The 13,465-nt window shown below is 49.5% G+C and overlaps 1 pseudogene; it reads right to left on the bottom strand.

Moving 5' to 3' along the window:
- Positions 1-2,267: 2,267 nt before the first annotated feature.
- On the bottom strand, positions 2,268-2,386 carry LOC137653877 (5S ribosomal RNA; annotated as a pseudogene).
- Positions 2,387-13,465: the final 11,079 nt, after the last annotated feature.

The following is a 13,465-nucleotide window of genomic DNA, read 5'->3' on the forward strand; positions in this document are numbered from 1 at the left end:
CATCAGCATATATAAAATTTGATTCTCTATGTTCCTCAACATGTTCCATAAAAAGAGACCTAGCCTCTAATTCAGTCATATTTTTCTTAACACCAATAAAATATTTACTAAAAGATATCTCTGGTAATTTCCACGGAGGGGTTGATGATATCTTAAATGGATGCACCTTATTTCTAATTATATCAAGACTGTTTAATATGACAAATTCGGAGATAATTTGTATTTTTGCTAACCATACAAACCTTAGCTATTTACATTGGGTTTACCTTTTAGCGTAACTGAAATGGCGAGCCATTAGAATTTAACGAGGGTGTATTACCCCCGCGCTAGTTAGCAGGGGGGTAGGGGAGTGGCAGCTAGCTACCCCTCCCCCCCTCACACACCGGTGAACTGCTTCACTTCACTTAGAGGTAGGACTTGTCTTGGGGGACAGGGCTGGCAGTGTGTGAGGGGGGGAGGGGTAGCTAGCTGCCACTCCTTGAATCCGAGCTGAAGAGGTATACTGGTGACTCTCCCCTGTGTCCTTCCTGTGCTCCCAACCCGGCTGCACGTGAGGACAAACTGCAGCTGTTCCCAAAGATAACCCTTCGATTCCTTTACTGGCAAGAAAGAGAAGGTTTGGGTCATCTGATACAGAATGGTGACTCGAAATCTTGAAGGAGTTGGACCGAAGGGCCGGGACCCCAAGATTCTGAGTCTAGCAAATAACTCAGGAGCAAACCTGAATGTTACTTTCCCCTATTCCTTAGAAAGGGCGGAGTCGTACGAGACCAAGAAGATTGCTTACACACTGGCTGAGGCCAGAGTGAGCAGGAGCACCGTCCCCCAAGACGGAATACGATCAGAGGCCTGACGTAATGGTTCTTGAGAAGATCTCTTAAGGGACTAAAAAGTCCGAACCATGCTCCATGGAGGAGGTCTCACCCCGACTGGGGGCAGGGACGTTCGCAACTTCGCATGAGCGAAAAAAGATCCAGCGGGAAGGAAAAAGTCTATTCCTTTCAGCCTGAAGGCCAGGGAAAGGCTGAGCGACAGGCTTCACTGCCGAGAGCGAAAGGAGTTTCCTCCCGCCGAAAAGCAATAACGGAGAAGAGGCCTCAAGGGAAGAGGTATCTCTCCCACGACACCAACCACAGAAGACTCTCCACTTCGCCTGGTAGACCCCTGCGGATGACTATCGCAGGTGACGCGACCTCCGCTCCGCGACTGTAGCGGGTGGTCTCTTCTCGAGGAGGCGGCGTAGTGTCTCTAGGCGTGAAGCCGAAGTGATGCCACGGCTCGTGAAAGATGTTGCAGTGTGGTTGTTTGAGTAGCCTGTGCCATGGGAGAAGCTCTCCCGGGAGTTCCATCAGGGGAAGCAGAGGGTCCGGAAACTGTTCCGCGTATAGTCACAGTGGAGCTCTCAGGGCCATAAAAAGGTTGACAGACAACCTGGTCTTGTTGAGACCCATTCTCAACAGACAACAATGGTGGGAAGACGCAGGCGTCGATGTTGTCCCACCATCACCGGAAAGCATCTTGCCAAAGAGTCTAGGGGTCTGAGACTGGGGGGAAGAACAGCGGAAGCTTGAAGTTCCAGGCTGTCGCGATCAGGTCCCCCAGGCCAGGACTTGCTGGTTACTAAAGGCCAAAGACCCCCAGGTATCCTCTATCTGCGAGGCTCTGCTCAGATAGTCGGAGAGAACATTCCTCAGCCCAGAATGAGCGAGCCGATAGTGGTATTGAGAGGACCTCGGATCATGTCAGTATCTCTACTGCAAGATGCGAAGGTATGAAAATGCGTCCCTTGCTGGTTGGAATACGCCAGTATCTGTAGAGGGGCCAGACTACGGCCCCTAAGCCTGCCTGAATGATGGAGAGGTATCCTTCAGGTCCTGACCATAGGCCTGAACCGGAACATGCGCCCCCCCCACCCCCCCTTTTCTTTGACGAGTCCGAGAACAGCATCAAAATGTGGGGAAAGGACAAGAAAATCAACTCCCATCAAGAGGTTCCATAGGTCAACACCCATTGCCGGTCTAAACGTTCCGCTGGTCTCATAGGGGCCAGAAAGTCTGGTTAATCGTTGCTTTGATACCACCGGAACTTGGGCCGCCTAACAGGGAACTTATCCTGAGGCAACCGTTCGGGACTTTAGACGGGTCAATGAGGAAAAGAGACCCAGGAAACGTTCCAAGGTACGGCTGAAAGCTCTGCTTGACTGAGAACAGGTACTGCGACTCTCCTCAGCCTTGCCACAGTCAACTAAAGGGAAGGCTCGGAGAAGGAGGCAACAGCATCTGGCGTCCCCAGGCGGTCACCCATCCAAGTACTGACCAGACACAACATTGCTTAACTTCGCTGATCGGACGAGAAGCGGTGTTTCCAACGTGGTAAGGCCGTTGACTCAATATCATGGCTAGATACTCCAGATGTTGAGGCAGAAGTAGAGAAGGCTCCTAGCAAATTACCATGATCCCTCACTCATGGTAAGGACCCGGAAGCTTGTCCCGGCGTCGAAGAAGGTCGAACCCGAGCCTACCAGAGTTGACCAGACCTCCAAAAGGAGAAGGAGGCGGAAGCCTGCTCCTGAGCGGCCATGAGGAAAGCAGAGAAAGTTCTCTGGGGAAAAACTGCGATGCTGCGGCGGGATCGCCACACCGCATCTTAAGCAGGAACACCTGTAGTCTAGGCTGAATTCCAAGAGCTTCCTGGAAGATGGATGGAATGGAAACTGGAAGTACCCGTCCTTCCGATCCAGGGCCTAAGGAGTCCTGCCGCCTTGTTACCAGTCTGATCGATTCTGCTGATCCATGCTGGTCGAAGTTTGTTCGACAAACTTGATCAGAGCTGAGGGGTCGCCGACAGAATTCCCGTCTCAGATGCTTTCCTACGAGAAAGGATCGACTGAAGAAGCCGGGGGGTGAAGCCGTCGACGACCCTGTGGAGGACCTTCTCCTAAGGCCTGGATCATTCTGCCCAAACGGGCAAAACTTTTGCAGACCCCATGACATAGAGGGTCAGTGACACTGAATTCACTGACAGAGACGGAGAGATGATAAGAGCGAGGCGCGATATCCTTGGCTGATCACGGAGATCGTGCAGGAATCTGCATCGGGAAGCTGTTATCCGGATGAGTAACCTTAGGCATCCTCCCAGCGTGAGACCTGCAAGGGGGGGTTGCCAATCCTAGAGTTTGTGAACTCTGCCGCTCCCTCTAGGATTATGGCCCCCCGGGAGAGCCTCCCGTGCTACCTGTCCCTGACAGGAGGGGACTGTTATTGGACACCTTGCCTTAGCTGCCGTAGCCGGTCCGATAACTTAGGCCGACGAGGCTGAAAGAAGAGGTGCTGGAGGCCTGCAGGGTCTGGAAGAAAGCGCCGTGGAGGAGTGAAAACGGAAGTCGACTTCCTCCGCACAACCGCTGTCCATGTCTCTGTCCTCAGGCACAAACAAGCTCTTCCCAAGGATGGAAGTGTGTCTGAGCTTGTCGACATCCACGGATGAGACACCCGAGAGGAAGCCCTCGGTCACTGCGTCTAGATGGTCCAACATCGAGCTTGCCCGCAAGTTCGAAACTTGGCGACGAAACGCCAAGGTGCTTGAGCCCGAGAGGAGGAAAGTACCCATGATCTTCCTGGAGCTTCCTTGTACAAAACCTCGGGTTGCAACCGAGGAGGGAAAGGACCTGGTAAGCCCCTTCCACGAGATGGAGAAGAGGAAGGGCTAAACCAGTCACCCCTTACCCGACGGAGAAATCTCGAACGGAAAGCTCCCTGGCAAGACCCTTCCAGGGAATGACGAGGAAGGGCTAACCCAGGTTCTGGAAAGAAGAATGTTGCTCAGACCTCCCTGAAGATTCTTCCTGCTCTTGCATGTGCCATGCTCTGCGTTTACGGGGTGAAGATTGTGTTCTGGAAATACGCTCCAGAAGACTCGCCAGGCTGGCCAAGTTGCGAAACCCAGACGGGAATCGAGGTCGCAATCGCCCTGGCGCTCGCGCGATGGTAAATCAATGGTTTGCGTGTGGCCGAACGTGGAAGCGCCCGTGCGCGGGCACGCAGGAGCGCAGACGAAAGTGTGCGAGGGAGCACAGAAGGAGGGCAAGCGTGGTAGGAAGGGCGAGAGCTGGTGGTCGGAATCCGAAAGTTCACAGGCGAGCGATGACCCGTAGGCGAGCAATGGATACTGCAGGAATCGAGCCGGCGTTCGCGCGACGGAACACCGTCGGTTCGCGCGACGGAACACCGTTGGTTCGCGCGCGGGCGAACATTGGAGCGCATGTGCGCGGGCGCGCGGGCATGTGGGCTTGTGGTCGCGCAGGCACATGGGCGCGCGGGTGAGCGCAGGCGGTCGGGAGACCGATGGCGCGTAGGCGGGCGATGGCGCGTTGATGAGCGATGGCACGTCTTGGCGAGCGATGGCCCGTAGGCGAGTGAAGGCGCGTCAGCAAGCGATGGCGCGTCGGCAAGCGATGGCGCGTTGGCAAGCGATGGGGCGTCGGCAAGCGATGGCGCGTTGGCAAGCGATGGCGCGTTGGCAAACGATGGCGCGTTGGCGCGTTAACAAAACGCTAGCGCGCAGGTGAAGAATCGGGCGGGCGCTTAGGCAATCGCTGACGCGTAAGAGACTAGGGATGGTTATCGCGCATCGCACTAAACAGAAGGCGCGCAGGTGCATCAGGAAGGTGAGCGCTGAAGCGAGCTGTCAATCAGGCGATCCTGGATGGTCAGGAAAAACCGTTGGCGCCCATGGTGCGTGGCAGGAAAGGGCGCGCAGATGTGCGCTGGCGATTGAAGAAATCTGGCGCACAGAAGGACAGAAGTAAAGGTGAGCGCTGGCGAGCAGGAGGAAGATCTACGGCAAGACTCAGCTACCGGAGATCGTGGTCTACAGCAGGTGAGCGCTAGATCGCTACTGATGGTGTCCAGGGGACGTGACACGCGTGGCAGATCGATGGCGATCGTTGACGCGCAGGAGATCGCTGACGAGCAGGCGAACGTTGACGCGTCTGTGGTCGCTGGCGAGCTGGTGATCACTGGCGAGCAGAAGGCAACGCGTGGAATCCTGTGCGTAGAAGAAGAGTCCTTGTCCAAGACCTGAACCGAAGTTCTAGATTGCGCGGGTGAACGTGGGCGCACAGGGCGCGTACAGGAACTGGAAGCGCAACAGGAACAGCAGCGACGATCATCAGGAGAGCGCTGACGAACAGGAGAGCGCTGGCGAACAGGAGAGCGCTAGCGATCAGGAAAACGCTGATGAGCAGGAGAGCGCCTGTGCGCTAACACTGATCAGGAGAGCGCCTGTGCGCTAACACTGATCAGGAGAGCGCCTGTGCGCTAACACTGAGCAGGAGAGAACACTGCAGAAGGGCACACAGGGGAACCCTGACACGCAAGGGAAGCAACCCCGTGGGAGGCAACCCTTTGCCCCGAAGGGACCGTTGCCCGTCGGATGACGAGGTCAGACTGCTGTCCATCTGCACCAGGGGCGGAAGGTCAAGAAGGCGTTGGAGATCAATCCCCGGAGAGATCTAAAGAGGAAGGAGCTGCAGGCTGCATACGGAGATTCAAAAAGGCGCCTCTTAGCACCCTTATAGGGAGATGGGAGGCCCTTACGATGTAGCCGACGGTGAGCCACACGGCGAAGGCGACCAACAGCAACAACATCAGAAGAGTCCACCGAAGAGGAGTCTCTATGAGTGTACTCCCTCGCGAACGAAAGAGAAACACTTCGTAGAAGAGACGGGTCAGCCAGTGACCTAAAAATGGAGTTTTTATGATAAAACAAAGTTTTATGAATACTTACCTGGCAGTTATATATATATAGCTGAGTCTCCGACTGCGGCAGAATTTAATCGAAAATCGCAGCAACCGCCTTGTGGTGGTTGTGTGGTTAGATGGTTAACAACCCTTACAGGGTGGTACTTGGAATCATTCCCGTTTTCTGTTCCTCAGATTATCTTTGCCCGACCTGTCTCCTGAGGGGAGGTGGGTGGGCTTTAAAATATATATATATAACTGCCAGGTAAGTATTCATAAAACTTTGTTTTATCATAAAAACTCCATTTTTATGAATAGAACTTACCTGGCAGTTATATATATATAGCTGATTCACACATTTGGAGGAGGGAAACAGACAGAAAAATGGAGTTTTTATGATAAAACAAAGTTTTATGAATACTTACCTGGCAGTTATATATATATAGCTGAGTCTCCGACTGCGGCAGAATTTAATCGAAAATCGCGGCAACCGCCTTGTGGTGGTTGTGTGGTTAGATGGTTAACAACCCTTACAGGGTGGTACTTGGAATCATTCCCATTTTCTGTTCCTCAGATTATCTTTGCCCGATCTGTCTCCTGAGGGGAGGTGGGTGGGCTTTAAAATATATATATAACTGCCAGGTACGTATTCATAAAACTTTGTTTTATCATAAAAATGTTATTTTTATTAATAAAATAAATTTTTGAATATACTTACCCGGTGATTATATAAGCTGCAACTCTGTTGCTCGACAGAAAACTCTACGTTCAAAATACGCCAGCGATCGCTATGCAGGTAGGGGGTGTACATCAACAGCGCCATCTGTCGAGCAGGTACTCAGTACTCAATGTAAACACAGAACCAATTTTCTCCTCGGTCCACTGGGTCTCTATTGGGGAGGAAGGGAGGGTCCTTTAATATATAATCACCGGGTAAGTATATTCAAAAATTTATTTTATTAATAAAAATAACATTTTTCAATATTACAGTAAACTTAGCTGGTGATTATATAAGCTGATTCACACCCAGGGGGGTGGGTAGAGACCAGCATTACTTGTTTACATTATTATGAGCTAAGTATTTTGTATTTCATTTTAGCAGTTATTCAAAATAACAAACATAAAATAAATAAGTACCTGGTAAGGAAGTCGACTTGAACAATTACTCTGCCTTTTTAAGTACGTCTTCCTTACGGAGCCTCGCGATCCTCTTAGGATGCTGAGCGACCCCTAGGATCTGAAGTATCAAGGGTTGCAACCCATACAACAGGACCTCATCAAAACTTCTAATCTAGGCGCTTCTCAAGAAATGACTTTGACCACCCGCCAAATCAAGTAGGATGCGAAAGGCTTCTTAGCCTTCCGGACAACCCAAAAACAATAATAAAACATTTCAAGAGAAAGATTAAAAAGGTTATGGAATTAGGGAATTGTAGTGGTTGAGCCCTCACCCACTACTGCACTCGTTGCTACGAATGGTCCCAGAGTGTAGCAGTTCTCGTAAAGAGACTGGACATTCTTAAGATAAAAAGACGCGAACACTGACTTGCTTTTCCAATAGGTTGCGTCGATTATACTTTGCAGAGATCTATTTTGTTTAAAGGCCACGGAAGTTGCGACAGCTCTAACTTCGTGTGTCCTTACCTTCAGCAAAGCTTGGTCTTCCTCATTCAGATGGGAATGAGCTTCTCGTATTAACAGTCTGATAAAATAGGATAAAGCATTCTTTGACATAGGCAAAGATGGTTTCTTAACTGAACACCATAAAGCTTCAGACGGGCCTCGTAAAGGTTTTTAAATAGAACTTAAGAGCTCTTACAGGACATAAGACTCTTTCTAGTTCATTTCCAACCATACGATAAGTTTGGAATATCGAACGATATTGGCCAAGGCCGAGAAGGCAGCTCGTGTTTGGCTAGAAAACCAAGTTGTAGAACATGTAGTCGTTTCGGATGAGAATCCGATGTTCTTGCTGAAGGCATGAATCTCACTGACTCTTTTAGCTGTGGCTAAGCATACCAGGAAAAGTCTTTAAGATGAGATCTTTCAGGGAGGCTGATTGTAGCGGTTCGAACCTGTCTGACATAAGGAATCTTAGTACCACGTCTAAATTCCAACCAGGTGTAACCAAACGACGCTCCTTCGTGGTCTCAAAAGACTTAAGGAGGTCCTGTAGATCTTTATTGTTGGAAAGATCTAAGCCTCTGTGACGGAAGACTGATGCCAACATGCTTCTGTAACCCTTGATAGTGGGAGCTGAAAGAGATCGTTCTTTCCTCAGATATAAGAGGAAGTCAGCTATTTGAGTTACAGATGTACTGGTCGAGGATACGGATACTGACTTGCACCAGTTTCGGAAGATTTCCCACTTCGATTGGTAGACTCTAAGGGTGGATGTTCTCCTTGCTCTAGCAATCGCTCTGGCTGCCTCCTTCGAAAAGCCTCTAGCTCTCGAGAGTCTTTCGATAGTCTGAAGGCAGTCAGACGAAGAGCGTGGAGGCCTTGGTGTACCTTCTTTACGCGTGGCTGACGTAGAAGGTCCACCCTTAGGGGAATGGGAACGTCTACTAGCCATCGAAGTACCTCGGTGAACCATTCTCTCGCGGGCCAGAGGGAAGCAACTAGCGTCAACCTTGTCCCTTCGTGAGAGGCGAACTTCTGCAGTACCTTGTTGACAATCTTGAACGGAGGGAATGCATATAGATCTAGATGTGACCAATCTAGTAGAAAGGCATCTATATGAACTGCTGCTGGGTCCGGGATTGGTGAGCAAAATATTGGGAGCCTCTTGGTCATCGAGGTTGCAAAGAGATCTATGGTTGGCTGGCCCCAGGTGGCCCAAAGTCTCTTGCATACATCCTTGTGGAGGGTCCATTCTGTTGGAATTATTTGTCCCTTCCGACTGAGACAATCTGCCATGACATTCAAGTTGCCTTGGATGAACCTCGTTACTAGTGATATGTCTAGACCTTTTGACCAGGTGAGGAGGTCCCTTGCGATCTCGTACAATGTCAGAGAGTAGGTCCCTCCTTGCTTGGAGATGTACGACAAAGCCGTGGTGTTGTCCGAGTTCACCTCCACCACTTTGCCTTGAAGGAGAGACCTGAAGCTTTTCCAGGTCAGACGTACTGCCAGTAGCTCCTTGCAGTTGAAATGCATTGTCCTTTGACTCGAGTTCCATAATCCCGAGCATTCCCGACCGTCTAATGTCGCACCCCAGCCTACGTCCGATGCGTCCAAGAAGAGAACGTGGTTGGGAGTCTGAACAGTCAGGGGAAGACCCTCTCTAAGGTTGATATAGTCCTTTCACCAAGTCAGACAAGACTTTATCTTTCCGGAAACCGGGATCGAGACCGCTTCTAGCGTCTTGTCCTTTTTCCAGTGAAAAGCTAGATGGTATAGAAGAGGACGGAGGTGTAGTCTTCCTAGTGACACAAATTGATCCACGGATGACAGTGTCCCTACCAGACTCATCCACAGCCTGACTGGGCAGCGTTCCTTCTTCAGCATCTTCTGGATGGATAGCAGGGCTGGGGGCTGATCGTCTTGTTCAGCAACGTCCTCATCAGAGGGTTCCTCATCCGAAACTGATGAGGAAACGGCAACGGAGTGGGCAACGTCTGACTCGCTGAATCCGGTCGCACTGGTGGATGCGTGACGGAGCCGGACGCAATATCATGGAACTGCTGCACAGTCTGTGAACTGTCAACAACCATGGGTGCGCGAGGAAGTACAGCGTCAACCCGAAACTGTCTAGACTGTCTGGGTTGTGCAGTCAACACCCTACCGGGTTGCTGAGGTTGACGCACTGCGTCACAACAAGTCACCTCTGCTGGTTGTTGAACGTCCTGAACGTCAACAACCACCTCCGAGCGTCGCTTAACGTCAACGTGCGACTGGCAACCCACACTGGGTCGCATCGGTGGAGGAACCACCTCAACTGGCAGACGCGAGTAGGTTACCTCAGCGTCAACAGGGCGCACAACCGACCGGTTGGAAGGTTGTTGGCCAGAAGGAGGAACCACCTCAACTGGCAGACGCGAGTAGGTTACCTCAGCGTCAACAGGGCGCACAACCAACCGGTTGGAAGGTTGTTGGCCAGAAGGTTCTTCTCCGCATTTAAGTCCTCTATCAAGGACGCAAGCTTGGACTGCATGTCTTGCAGCAAAGCCCATTTAGGGTCTACGGGAGCAGGTGTGGCAACAGACGGGGTTAGCGACTGAGGCGGAACCATTTACCATCCCTGAAAGCCTTGTTATGTGTGACATAATAGTACAGCAAAACTTCAAAGGCTCGACAAAAGTTGAGAAGTTGACCTGTAAACAACTTGGAGCGTCTCCTGGCTAGGCGCCAGGGCGAGTCTACCAGAATTGAGAAGTCTATCTGGGCAGAGGCATGAACTCCCAAGCCGAGAACTTCTCTCGTGTCCTATCAGACTCTCGCTCTATAAGCCAGTTTAAAAGAAGGGAAATCAAAGGCTGTATCCCTAAAACTCCTCCTGGTGCAAAAACCAGTCGCCTAGCCAACGTAACGCTCTCTAGGAGAGCGAGAGAGCACTAGCTTAAAAACAACGGCTTTGAAGTAGCTAGGCCTAGTGTAAGTTCTGACGTTTAGGCGAACGAGGAGCAGCAGTTACAAGATCCGGACGAAGATCCTTAAAAAATCCTCATGATTTAATTAAAGTCCATAGGAGGCTAAGCAGCTTAAGGCTCCTCTCCAAATGACAGAGTCCTCAAGGGAATATCAGTAGGAGGGAGAACAGCACTTTCTCATCTACAGGAACCTTGTCCGATAAAAGCTAGGTTACCTCAGTGAGTCTCTCACTGGTGCATTAGTAGCAGACCAGAAGGCAAAGTCATGTAACTGCTTGACAGTCTGTGAACTGTCAACAACTGAACTGTCAACCACAACAGGTGCGTGAGGACATACAGTGTTCACTCGAGACTGCTTTGACTGTCTATACTGAGCAGTCAAAACAACTCTAGAATGCGGAGGTTGACGCACCGCGTCAAAACAAAACAACTTAGACTGTTGTTGTACCTCGCGAACGTCAACGGAAGGTTCCGTGCGTTACTGAACGTCAACATGCGGCTGGCAGGGTGCACTGAAACGCATGGGTGGCGGGACTCTCTCAGCTGGAGTGCGGCAGAAGGTCGCCTCAGCGTCCACAGGACGCACAACCGTGGTTGGTTGTAGGCTAGAGGTTGGTGCAGTGTCAACCTTCTCCGCACGAAAGTCCCGCATCAATGACGTTAACTGAGACTGCATGGTCTGCAGCAAAGACCACTTAGGGTCTACAGGAGCAGGTGCGGCAACAGACGGTGTGACTGCCTGATGCGGTACCGCTTTGCCTCTCTTAGGAGGTGAGCAGTCGTCGGAAGACTGCAGCGAGTCCGAACTGACCCAGTGGCTACAACTGGGCCGTTGGACTTGCGCGGAAGGGACCGACTTGCGCTTAATAAGCTGCGAGTCCTTGGTCCATGGTTTCTTACGAGAAACCTCTTCCGCAGACGAGAAATAAATGGGCTCTCTCGTCTTTGTGTGGGTGGGGCGATCTTGGGTAGATACGCCCGAAACCACGGAGGGAAACGTCTGTTCGTTGATCAAGGCCTGACGAACCCATAAGTCGTTCGACATTACTTCTCCCCTGGGCTTGGGAGCTTGCAAGAAGTCCCGGACTAGGTGAACGACAGGCACGAACAGACGAACCCTCGGACGCAACACTGTAACACTTTGCGCATATCACTTTATCACTTCGATTTTCTGTTTTGCACTTATTTCACTGAAATCGAAACTTTTACTGATTTCTACCTGAAACACGCAATTCTACCCTCATTAAAAGGTAGTAATTGCGAAATCAGTCGTATAATGCAGCTCATTAATACTAGCAAAATACAGAAAACATATATAAAGATAAAAAATTCAGTGGCTGGGAAAGAGACTAAACACTAGTTCAAATAAACTACGTTTACAATCTCTCACCGCACATAGCCTGGGGACAAGAATAAAACCCTAGAAACGTTTTACCTTCTTCCCCGTACAGAGACTAGGGACGAGAGTAACACGAGAACAACGTTACCCGCTTGAACGGAACGTTTTCTCTCCTCTCTCTCCCTCCGTCTCTATCTCTCTCTCTCTTTCTCTCTTGATTTCGCACCTAAGAGAAGAGCCCAATTATATATCGTCAAAAAAACATGTTATTTGACTAAAGGAAAAAAACTGAAAGGTTTTCCAAATAAAAAGTTCCTTTAATTTAGAATTTAAAACATTAAAGCTAAGAAAGAATGAACAAAACGTCAGAATCGATTTACTCTTATGCAAAGTGAAACCGTGATACACTCTCTCTCTATCGTAACGATAGAGCGCATGTTGAACGTCCTGAACGTCAACAACTGCGTAGTCTAAAAAACTAAACGTTAGTTCATCTTTGAAAACAGTACGAAGACTATCAAAGAAATTCTTTCATAAAACATAAAATTTAAAAAGTTTTAAATTCTTTAAAGGCTAAATACGATATAACGGGCTCAACGTTGATTAACTTCGGTTCCAAGTTAGGACCGCCTACTATCAGGAAAGGTCGCATATAAACAAAACATAAAAATTATCTTTATATGTTTATAGTAAATGGAAAGTTAATCGAAGAGGCCTAATAAAGGCGGAGAGATATAAAATATATAGATCTATAACGTGTTAAGCAAAATTACTAAAAACCTAAACACACTTCCGTCTAAGGGAAGGGTCGGCCATTTAAAAGTGAAAGAGAGTCCATACTCTCTTTGTCACCCTAATTAAATCTATCCAAAACGAGTTCAAGTTTTGAGATGAAGATAAAACACCTGCATTAGCGAAAGCTCAAAACTAGAATAGTGTACTTCACCAAATAGTTGTGAAAACAAATCCAGTTAGTAACAGCGTATTAGTAGGTCTTGCCGGTAGCCCGACAGAGAGAAAATTGGTTCTGTGTTTACATTGAGTACTGAGTACCTGCTCGACAGATGGCGCTGTTGATGTACACCCCCTACCTGCATAGCGATCGCTGGCGTATTTTGAACGTAGAGTTTTCTGTCGAGCAACAGAGTTGCAGCTTATATAATCACCGGCTAGGTTTAATATTGAAAATGACAAATTCGAAGATAATTTGTATTTTTCCTAACCATACAAACCTTAGCTATTTACAAAGGGTTATTACTTTTAGCGTAGCTGAAATGGCGAGCCATTAGAATTTAACGAGGGTGTATTACCCCCGCGCTAGTTAGCGGGGGGGTAGGGGAGTGGTAGCTAGCTACCCCTCCTCCCCCTCACACACAGGTGAATACTCACTTTCACTTAGAGGTAGGACTTGTCTTGGGGGACAGGGCTGGCGGGCAAATATGTGTAAATAGCTAAGGTTTGTATGGTTAGGAAAAATACAAATTATCTTCGAATTTGTCATTTGTTCCGTAACCGAAATACAAACCACGCTATTTACAAAGGGTGACTTATCCCTTAGGAAGGGTGGAAAGTCCCCAGCCATACTGGCTTTGGCTTTACCCGGGGACTCAGAATCCGAGTGAGTCGCACTCGAGAAAAGGAGTCCCTGCACCTCACAAGTTCCTTGCACCGCAAGGAACCATGTGGCCTACGTAAGCTTGTGTGTGAAGGAAGAAGTGTGACCCGTCTTAGGCAGTTGACCTGGAGTTCCAGAAGGAACTCTGGGTTAAGACGTTCCCAATACCACCTCGTCA

The sequence above is a fragment of the Palaemon carinicauda genome, chromosome 14, assembly GCF_036898095.1.
Source record: "Palaemon carinicauda isolate YSFRI2023 chromosome 14, ASM3689809v2, whole genome shotgun sequence".
Taxonomy (NCBI): Eukaryota; Metazoa; Arthropoda; class Malacostraca; order Decapoda; family Palaemonidae; genus Palaemon; species Palaemon carinicauda.